A 12266-nucleotide genomic window follows, 5' to 3' on the forward strand; every position below is an offset into this window, starting at 1 on the left:
CAGTCAATTAACACATTCCTATCATGGTTCTATTACAAAGAACCAGATGAGGGAGCTGTGATTTCAGGACTCCTCAATTATACCAATATGAACTAAGACTACTCTCAAAACACTTCCTGAATAATTCCACATATTTGGCTAGTTTTAGAAACATTTCTCCAAACAAAGCTCCTTAAATGATTAGATTTTGCCTTGTAATTAGATTCCATCCACAGTCAGAAAGTAGTGACAGTATCAACAATGGTCTTATATAATATGACCTTTAATACCCTCAAGGTCAAGTGAATCTAGGGTCAAAGTCTGATCCTAATCTAATAAATTGCATGAGAAATTCTGAAAGCCCTGACATTTCAGCTTTTAGAAACTCAGCCTGCTAGAAGAAGTTTCTTTTCACCAATGGTGCCAAAACAATCTGCAGAAATTTAATTTCACTCTCATATTGAAAATTTTATCTTTTCTTCTAAACATTAATAAGTATTAGTGACAAGAAATACCTTTGCAACAAAAAAAAAGTTTAAAAATTTATAGCTCAAGACAGATGTGTGAAGTTTGTCATGAATTTCTTTTATTAACTGGGTGCAAAAAAGTGCAGAACCTTTAAGTGTTGAAATCGCTACGGTGATATAGGCTTTACGATATTCAAATAGACCTTAAATCCCTTGAGATTACCATTATGTGAGTCAGCTATCCAATTATCTGATTGGTTAAAAAGTTTGGCTGCCGACTTGTTTGATGTGATCTTAAACGATCCTATGTTAATGGACATCAACCAAAATGAAATTTGTGGTGACGATTATTACTATAGTGACGCTCTGGCACCTGAGATGGTCATGATTACTATAGCGACTCTCTTGGGAACCAAACGACAAGAAATGACGACCGTTTTACTCAATGAAGATCCTCATATGGTCATTTCATTTAACGGAATTCATTTATCTTATTATCATAAGGGAAATTTGTGTCTTAAGGATTTGGCCAGGCGGCAATGATCTCATGAAGGAAGAATCACCTTGGAAGCGAGAAAGTTAATAGAATAGAAAGATTCTTTATGTCAGACGAGAGTCTTCAACCTGAACAAATCACATCAAAATAACCTCTCGTCATAAATCTTGGTACATTATGACATCATCGTTGACAGGAAGTTTATCACTGAATTTCAGTCTCGGTAGTTTTTTCTTAGTCTTAATCAAATTTGATTTGAAGAAAACCTGTTGAGTCTGATTAGAGATGGTAAAAAAATACTTTTTTAGGATTATCAAATAAAATAAATATTCTGTATATGACTCAGAATAATGCTAAAAATTGATTAAATTTAGAAGACCATACCTCAAAGAAGATATTCCTTGAAATCCTGAGAACAGAACAAGTTGCCAAAAATAACCCAATGTTGGTGATAGATTTTACAATGCCACAAAGATATTTTTACAACAACACATACTAAAATTTTTAACGCCATAGAAACAGAGTGAAATGGGTTGGAAATTTTTTTCATGTTGAAGAAAAAGATGTCATAATTTCTCTACACCAAGGTAATTTCTGCTGAAAAAATATTTCTCTTGGCTGGACAATTGGCATAATGAAATGAGAGATATTTTCTCAGATTGACTGTGGAAGCCATTACGAATTATTCTTGTTATTTTTACCTTTTCCATTAACAACTAGTGTCCATTTCTACACATCATAAAACATTTTAAGAAACGGCAAAACAACATTAGTGTGTTTAGACAGAAGACTGCCTATCAGTAGAAAACCAGAAAGAATTTGACGCGAAATATTCAATGGTATTCTCAGGTAATGTATTGCATTTTCAGTTTGTTAGACTGGAGGGCGTCTGATAGTCTAACTCGCAGTTAAAAACAGAATGGTTGAAAACAAGGAACTTTATTGGTACAGATTCTAAAGGTTAAGTCTGAGTTACAGGAAATGTATGTCCGTAAGAAGTCAAGGAAACATGCAAAAGGCATTTCAAATGCTATTTTCTCCATATTAACATAGAAATCTCAAATTCGAAAATAGAATGATTCAAATCTCAAAGGTTAATATTGTGCCACAAGATGTAATGTACATGAAGTCTAAAATAAACATTTTTGAGAAGATAACATTTAACACTTTCTTTGAAAATTCATATAAAGGTGGGTCCAATTAATGTCGAAATCAAAAGCAGCTTTCTTCCAATCTTTTTAAGTCTCTCAATTTCAGAATTTGTCCAAAAATGTCTGTACAGCTTGAGGAAAATAGTTGTATAGAGGCAGTCTTTCCTGGTAACACATTCTACATTCTCGTTTTTACATACCAAGAAATGATTGGGAAAGAGGCCAATATCTTGTTGTCATAACAATACCAGAATTCATGATTTATGTCTTGCTTGTGTCTGCTAAAATCACCAGAAGTCAATTTTATTAGTTGTTCTAATGTGGGATTACCAACAGCAAGCAAATCATACCCACGTCATTTTCTATTATGTCTATTGTGGAGTACCATAAACTGCATAGGACATCCTGAACTCACAACTTTATGCATCTTTTTCACAAACGCACTGAAGGATTGTAGAGATTTGAATGTACTTGGCCCCAATATCTATCTTCAGTTGACACTTAGTAAAGTTGCCACTCGAACCTGAATTGTAAATTTGACACATTGAAACGAGATAAGCAATCAACTATGACATTACAAGAATGATTCAGCAGATTTAAAGATGGCTGCCATTTGTAATAATCTTTCGTATAATCTTCCAATGACCAGAATTTGAAGAAAATGATTACAGAAACATCTTGAATCTTGATTGAATTTGTCAGCCATATTGGAAACATTTTGATTACATTTGAATTTGTGAGATAAGTATGAATTGTTTAGAGATAAGCTTTGTTTCTGCCATATTGGCAGCCATCTTGACCACTTGAAAGTTTATGATTAATGGAGGCAGGTACAAGATTATGCCATGTTTTCGTTATCTTTCATACTTGGCTTCCAGATGGTACAAAATCAGTGCATTTCTGCAAAGGAACCAACAGATTTGCTTATAAGGCTGAAATACCTCAGTTGTCTGAACATTGCACAGCGTGAAACTCTGAGTAACAACATGTTTCAATATTTCTATATCGCTCTACAATTGATCATGTATTGAGCACTATTTTAACAGTAAAAATACTTTGTTATTGCCACTATACAGATTTGGGTTTTATAACTAAGAAGCTGGGTAGGCTACCTGTCTGTATTTCTGAACACTATTCTAATAAAGAACTTGAATTGAATGACCCAGGAACTGTACTTGTTGTACTGAAGTCCTGCTGGCAGAAGACAAACAAAATTCTGACCATAAGTTTTTATGAAAATAATTTAAAGTGTTTAGAAAGTAAGAAGAGGCATTAAAACTCCAGGACATGACCTGTATATTAGGGTCATTTAGTAGCCATCAACTTTCTTGATTATTATGATTGGGAATTAAATATATACATATAGGTGTCAATTGCTAATTTGGGAATGATTCAGGCTGCTGGATGTCAATATCTAGTAATGAATAATACCATCTGGGTTCAAATTGGCATAAAAGAATAATATAAGATCCTCTTCATATCTTCCAACATCCTTCATTTACACCAACGGTAATGAAACATCATCAATGTCAGAAAAGTCTATTAGAACCCCTCGATTCTACTTGATCTTCTAAACTTTGTAAAGGATCCCCTTTTTATCAAACTGAATAAACAAACTAGACTAAACTTCAAGCTGCCATTTTGTTTCAAATTTGTTATTTTTGGACAACAGTTGGTGCTGACATATGGTCAGGTTTTTCCAGACACGATTTCAACTTTCTCCCATCTTTGATCAAATTGACGTGTTTAAGGCAAACTTGACTTTAGTTTCCAGAAATGTAATCAAGCATATCTTTAAGTTAATGAATTCACGAACCAGAAAACAGAGTAATCATAAGATCAATTAGCCTAGAGCCAAATTTTCAAAATTAAATGTTCAATTGAGCATTGGCACTAATTCCTTCAACCAAACTAGTCAATTGGTTGTAGAGAGAAATAATATTAAAACGATCACAAAGAGTTTTTGAATATGTTCAAGTCATTAAATAGAGCAGAATTTTCAAGCAACATGTTTAATGCTATTTGAAAGGAGGTGTTGATAGCATGCAGCAAGTGTAATTAATAATCAATTGAAATCATTTAAAAACATCAAACATTGCAGTAGACACTTTCAAAGCATCTCAACATCTCAAAGCAAACTTTTCTAAATTACTAGACCATTTGTTATATGTTTATTTGCCATTAAAACTCAAATGAACATTTATAACACAAAAATTTCAGCTTAAAGTCAGTAGACACTTTCTGTACATCTCATAGAAATGTATCTGATACAAAAGGCTATTTTTTTTTTCAAAATCTTAAAAATCTCATCCAGATCCTGAAATCACTTACTGTACAAAATCTTACTTCCTATTTCAAATACTTAAGGAATAAGAGAATTTTTATCTTGTTTAATGGAAGCATCACAATGACAGAATCGTCTGAAATTCCTTTCAAGAATGATGGCACTAAAGTATTCAAGTCTGTATCATTTTTATTCCTATTTATCCTGATGCCATGTTGACATCCAATTCAACAAGTCAGTAGTAAAAGAACTTGTTGCATGACTCTCAAGGATTATTCAATTTGACACCAGTTTTTATCTTTCTCTGCATCTCATATAATTGAAAGTCATCTTAAAGACGTGTAATGTGGTGCATGACTAACACGAAGAATTGAATTAGCATACCTTCAACTCAACTTGTCAATACCATATCCTAAAGACTTTGTAAAAAAAAAAACCTGGAAGATCTGACGGGATTTGTCATCAACTAGTTACTGTGTTTTGCTTCTGTCTAAACTAATTTTCTTTTCAAAGAGGCTAAATATTTCCAGACTAGAGATTTTTTTATTGGAGAAAAATATCGAGTTAGTGGTGTGACGATAGACGTATCATTTCAATTTGAAATTTCATCTTCGTTTGATACTTCAGAAGTGAGGACTAGATCATCATTAATGATACATCGTTTTCTGGTAGTTTAGGTGCTGTATACAGAATCTTCAGAGTTGACCTCAACCAATATATTAAGAGGCAGAGGAATTGCTCAGCCCAAGCCAGATCGAAAAAATATTTTCTCAAGTCTCTGTCAGTGCTTTCAAAAGACTTTTTGACAATATCAACCTCTCAATCTAGGGGACACATACAAAATTAGAATAAATAAATGATAAATTAGTTTGAAGGCGCTGTGAAATTTGGTTAACTTTTTGACAATTTATAATTCATTGCAACAACTATCAACCTTTCCTCTATAGGATAAATACAACCATTTAATAAATTCAATAATAATTTTTATTCACGCGTCATAGCCCTTTAGATTAGTTAAATAAATAAAGGAACTGGTATAATTATCCTCTTAGCATTATTCATAATGCCTTCAATAAACATAGCCATACAATTGACGACTCAATCTGAGCGCAAGGGCTTTCAAATTATATAAAATTGCTTTTATTCATGTAAATACAGAATCTAAAATAAATAGAAGGAACAATGGACAAATTTGAGTTTTTTTGAAAAAGTCTGTCCCACGAGACGAACAAAAATACTTGAGAATTTTCACTCCCAATGAGGTCTCATTTTAAATCCCTGCAATTTGAGTAACAAAAATGTGAAGTACTTGTCAATTGATATCCAGGTAAATACATGGGGCATGTAGGATTAAAAGTTTAAAACAGACAATACATACTGTCTATTCACCCTATAGACTAGTCTAATTCATATAATATTAATTTTAAAATAGGGTTCAATACTTAATTTCTATATTTCCACTGGCCTTCTTTAACCGACATGTAATGCCACACCAGCATACAGGGACTTCATAATCTGTAGGACAAATATACAATTACTGTATCTTACTATGTATGTAACTCTATTACTAGCAAAGTAGCATCAGGTGGTCCAGAAGGGTGAGTTCTCATTTTAAAGGAGCTAATGATAGAATGATAACTCAGGTAGTTCACATTGCTAAAACCTTTGTATTGGGATCACAATAATTTCTAATAATGCATAACTTCTAAACAAAACTTTATCAAACTACACTTATCATCAGAAGCCAGCATATTATTCAACATCAACGGATTATTAAACAATATGTTCAAAATAGTTGATAAAAGATTGAAATATGATATACCTCCATAACCCTTAAGTGTTTATGAAAATAAAAGCTGTAGGTTTTAAGGTAGGATTATAAATGCATTAATAATGAAATTGATCCTCTGGTTACTGGTTGTCAGAGTTGATAATAAATAGAGCAGAACAACCAGTCATCTTCCTTCACGCTCTCTTTCTACTGGTATAATGTTTTATTGATTGTGTTATCAAGAGCTGACCACGTATCTTCTTATGTCTGTTTAAAAATGAATGAATGAAAGACTACTGAAATAATAATTCAATTGAAGGGAATAAGTAAATGAAAATGAATGAATAAAAAAAATCACAAGGCCAAAATAAAAGTATCAATGAATGAATGAAAGAGAAAGAATGATTTTTAGATCCTTCTCGTTGTATGAAAATCAAAGATCAGAAATGATCAAGTGTTAAAACGAATAACCTACATTTAACCATCATTAGAGTTTGACAGCTGTTTAATTTTGCTAATAAGAGGAGAAACAAAAGTTCGTTAAGAGAACTGGCAGGTAATTAAGAGATGAATTCCATCCTGAACCAACTTTAGTAATTGTTTTCCAAACCTCTTACATACCAGCCAATTAAAACACAGTAAGTTCAGGGAGTGTATTTTGACAGTTTCTATAATAGTGTTGTAACTGAATCATACGTCTTCCTGATTACCAAAAAACACCAAAATTAACATTAGTTTTACATCTATTTCTCTTAAATAAACATTGGAATTCTTTCAAAACAAACTTGCAGACTTATGTTAAAAAAACAGAGAAATGTGAGACCTACCTAATCAAGATTTAAAAATGATGTAAAATTGACAGAATCGTTGTCTGTAAATCAACAAACAACATCACATTTCTTGTTCTTAAGTTGTCACAAAATTTGTGTGTGGTAGAGTAATCAGTCAAAATTTGACTTGAGCAGCAGATTAGACAATATTATTAATGTCTATGAAGTATAGGTACATTAGTGCCAACGGTTCAAATCTTCCATGCAAGACAAACCAATCTACTTTTGCATCAACATCATAAGTTCATTTGATTTTCAGATTGAAGTATGGTCATTTCAGCCTCATACATTAGTTAATGCCACCAAAATCTTTCCATGACTGCAAGAATAGCAATATCAGATTTTTTAAAGAAATAGCCCTAACTGTTTGAAGGACATTATTTAACAAAAATCTTGTCATGGTATCGATTCCTGCCATGTTTATTTCCATTGAAGAGTAAATATAAGAAATATTGACGTCAAGTTTACGAAGGGCAAGAAAAACTTGTGAGCTAAGTAGAAACACATCTCCTTTGACCTGTCACTTGCCTTTTATATCAATTGATCCACTCAACCAAGCTTTCCATGGAATTTCTACAATTTATTTGTCAGTCTTTTCAGTTCCCAACCATACAATTCAAACCAATATTGATTGGTGGTAAAGAACCACAGGACCACTGTTGGAAACTGATATGGCCTTTATTTCACACTCTAATATTTCTATGTATGTAGTACAACAAACTTTGTAATTTATCACTAAAAATTTCTTAAAATATCACTAAAAATTGTTGCAAATATTGACATGCATTCTTCATGCTTTTCAGAGATTTTTTATATTGTGAAATTGCAAACCTAAAAGTATCTACCAGTACTACAATCAAGACAAACTGTGTGATCAATTGTCTGAAGAAACACCAACTTCATGTCAATAGGAAATTTTAAATTATCAACCTTGACTGATTCCATCCAATTATCAGATTAAATAAACAACCCTATCAACCTAACAGAGAGAGTGAGGTGACAATACATTTAAAGTAAGAGAAAGATTTGTTTTTCCAGTTCAATCTATGTTTTTCTATTACTAAACTAAGGTCAAGTCCTGAGAGACTGGCAGTCATTGTCTAAAGTTTACCAATAATCGTAATATATAGCTCCTTTTTATCCAAGTAATACTCTGCGATGTAACTATTATGTATAAAGTTGTATCATCCCATGGGTGAGATTGATGTCACACTGAGTATTGATTTAGGAAGACTTTACCATATATTGTACCAACATTTGAAATAAATACCACCTGATGGATTTCAGACTCCAATAAATCGTAATCATTATCTGTGGTTTTCAAAGAAAGATTCTGCAAATTTTGCAAAAATGCATGCCTTGCATAACCTTTTTCATCTTTTTAAAATTTAATTTAATTTTTCATGAACTTTTATGATCTTCAATGCATTGCTTCCAACCATAAGTCCAGTGTAGAAAAAATAGTCATAAAATACCATTGAGTTAAATCTCTTTCAAAGATAAAGTCCAATGTATCTTTTCTTGACTAAGAAGATAAACAACCTTCAGTAAATAGGTCAATACCTGACCAATCCAGGTAAAATTAGGTCACTTTCTGACCAACACCCAATGTTAGTCTTAGTACAATCAACTTAAAAAACCTGTTGTGTTTAGATACCCTGATGTTTATTCAATATTCTTTGTTTTGATTAAACACTGTACTCAAACCACCCTTTACCAAGGTCTTAAGAAATTAATTGATGTCTTGTAACCTTACCTAACCTTCTCATTTTCCACTGTTTCAGTTGACCCAGTTGATAATAGGTTCACATAATTTTGAAATGACTCTACTGGAGGGTGTTTGTGAAGAGAGATCTTTTTGACACACCTCATTGCTTGGTGTTGGTGAACCTGTATTATTTTTTCAAAATTATAACCTGAAGACAAGATGGCTAAAAAAATAGATCCAGAACACCTTGCCCAATTAACCTCTGTTGATACTATTTTTTACAATTGCCCAGGTTAAAATGCGTTCAGATAATCTAAAAATGTAGAATGACTTTAGAAGAATGTTTGGACAGAATATTTGGGTGAGAAGAAATATCTGTGTTGTAATTTTTCTATGTATTTAGATGCATTCCTTTAAAACAAAAGATTATTTGACTCCTTAAACAGGAAGAGTGTTACTGATAGGCTACTCATAGTCAGTTACATCTACTCCAATACGTTAATACACCTCACTTTCTCAAGTCTTGTTTAATAGATAATTAAAGTCTATATCCTAGCCAACTTGACGGTAATAAACTTATCTTTAACCTAGTCCGCAGGGATCTATTGACCATAACATCTAACCAATCAAATGGTCAAGATGTTCCACACTCAATATACGTGAGAAGAATATTGTTAACATTATGTCAGGTCTAATCCACCATGTTATTTGTTTGTTTGGAATCCCCTGGCTCCGGTGGCGACAGTCAGAATATAATGAATTTAGCCTTTTCTTATGATAGTCAGTGAATATATGAATGTTAAACTATCATTAGTGAAACTTGTTGTACGCCAATGTTCACTTCAATTTTCATGATTGTTTGTTTTTAACACTATTCTTCTTACTTGTAATTACTGAGGTGGTCAAACTGTAATAAGGTGGCAATGAGGATCAATCCTAATAGGATTTTATAACTATTTCTTCAAGACTGTAGAATCAAAAATTCTCTGAACCTTCTGGTTTACAGCTGATTTCTTTTATGTACTGTAACACCAAAATTATCCTTTTTTCAAATTTTATAACAGAATTAAAAATCTTTCCAATGCCTGACTACTAATGAGATTATATATGCTGTCACAATCATCAAAAAACTTGAACCGTTTGAACACCGGGTGTTAAAAATTTGACAACAGAAATGCATAAAAACAAACTGTATCCAAATCTTTTTCATTCAAATTCTTTGTAGCATAAATTCCTAACAGAATTAAAATCTTTCTGAAACATTTTATTCCAGGAATTCATTCTTTCATTTCTAAATTGTTTTAGAAGATATTCTCAAGAAACATTTCAATTGATTTTAGATGATAGAATTATTTCCTTACATTTGAATAATAAGATTAGTTCTAGCTAAAGACCACCATTTCAATGCTGATAGCTAGTCGTATTACCACTCAAAACTTTAACTCAAAAGATTTAAATTAGAAAGTTCTGAAGACAATGTTAAAATAAATCTAACAACTTTCAAATTTGTTAGTGGAGAAATCTACAAATGACTTGATGTGGAGTTTAAATCGTCTAGAAATTAGTTAATTAAATGGAATGCTTTTTATTTTGGCAACCATGTTGTTAACCTGAAGAGTTATTTGAGAGATGAATTTCTGAAATTAAAATTGTCTGACAAATTCCACTTCTAAAGGCTATGGCACACTGGAGATTTTTTCAACCATTCTGGAGAAATAAAGAATCAATATAAGTTGTATCACTTTAATTCTTAGAATTCTCAGAATGCAAGCAATCTTTTACTTGACAAGTCTAGCAACTTCAGATATTAGCAATCGCTTATCATTGATTGAAATGCTAGCGCTGTCTTAATCAAAGAACTGCTCTTTATTATATGGGGATAATATCCACTTCTTTCCTTTCCAGATTGTATGACCTATCCTAAAGGGATAGCTTGAGAAAAAATCTATATGAATAGCAGTTACTACATTTGAATATTTGAATATACATGTACTTTGCAACCTGAACCCTTCTCTTTTCACATTTTATACTTTTGAGTGTATATTTCACAGATCAATTAAAATCTTGATATATAAGATAGTGTGAAAATGCAATCTTCCTGTTATAATTTAAACAGTCACGTAATTATCATATAGCTAAATGTTAAACAATCTTTTCATTGTATTCCATTGGTCGGGTCTCTTATATCATCAAGTTGCTATTTATTTATCTAAAATGTTTACATATTATTAAAGTGAAATGAAGGTTAACCTTTCATCAGAAACCTAGATCAGGTTATAACATATCCAAACTGAGATTTGCTCTATTCTAATAACTGCCTTGTTATAGTCACGTAATCCAAACAATATCGGAAATTCACCATGCTGATATAAGTGTTCATATTCACCCAACATTATATTGTGTATGTTTTCAAGAATCTGATCTCTTATTATGATATCATTTTGTCCCCGGCTGATCTTTTCAACTCCCCAACAACGAAATAACAATATTTTAAAAGGAATAGGTCGCTATCATATTACTCTTATTCAATTCTGTTCAGTGTCTAACCATAAGCAATTTGGTGTAGCAAATTTTATTTCCAACCATTATCATTATTTTTCATGAATCAAACAAAGTGGCAGACGACAAAATAACTCCTGTTCGTGATCTCCACAAAGCATAGGGATACGATGTAAACACGATCCCCCCTGTTTTTATTGGCAGATGAATACGTTGTTAGTAGAACATGACATCACCATGGTTAGGTTGTTTCCCGTATTGTTTCATTAAATTTGCTTACAGTTAAAGAACGTTGAGGCTACTTGAGTTGTCTGATCTCAAGTGTATGAATATATATGGTTTATTTAAAGATTAGTACAGAAGTCAGACGTAGATTGTGTTTGTATTCGATCATTGCAGTGATAAGGTCAACTGATAGACAGCTTTTTATCAAGGCTTTTAGCACATCTTTCAACTTTTTATATGTATGAATAGAATTTTTATTATGCTATACATTTCACGTTTAATTGCACTTCTAATATCAACAAATACAGTCATTATAGATAACACCAAATTTTTGCTAATTGGTGCAATATTTTCATTCCCATTTAAATAAACCTTATACAACTCTTTGATTGTGATTCCCAACCCTAAATAACTAAAAAAAAAGGTTTTCTAGCCTTCTGAAATTAGGGACATTCACAGCTATACCAAACTAATTTCCTTTCAATTCCTGTAATTCTGGATATAGTACAGATTTATGATATTTGGAACCATCAATGTACTTTCCTAATTACAGAATAGATTAGAATGGAATCACAAAATAATCCATTGTGTAGATCATTTTTTGTAGGCTTTATTTCACCTGCCAGCATGGTTTCTTCCTTCTGTTAATTCCATCTGTGATATGTTTCAGTCTGTGCACCCCCTAGAGTTCCCAACCTCTATTATCTTGGTTTGATAAAAAGTTCAAAGATTGTGTTTGTAGTTGACACAATAGCTCATAAAGTAAGGTCAGAGTTCGGCAAGAGGTAGAGAAAACAGATTATAGGAAAAAAATATATACACCGCTGCTACAGTTTAAAGTAGACATCCCTTGCTT

The sequence above is a fragment of the Lottia gigantea genome, assembly GCF_000327385.1.
Source record: "Lottia gigantea unplaced genomic scaffold LOTGIsca_4, whole genome shotgun sequence".
Classification (NCBI taxonomy): Eukaryota; Metazoa; Mollusca; class Gastropoda; family Lottiidae; genus Lottia; species Lottia gigantea.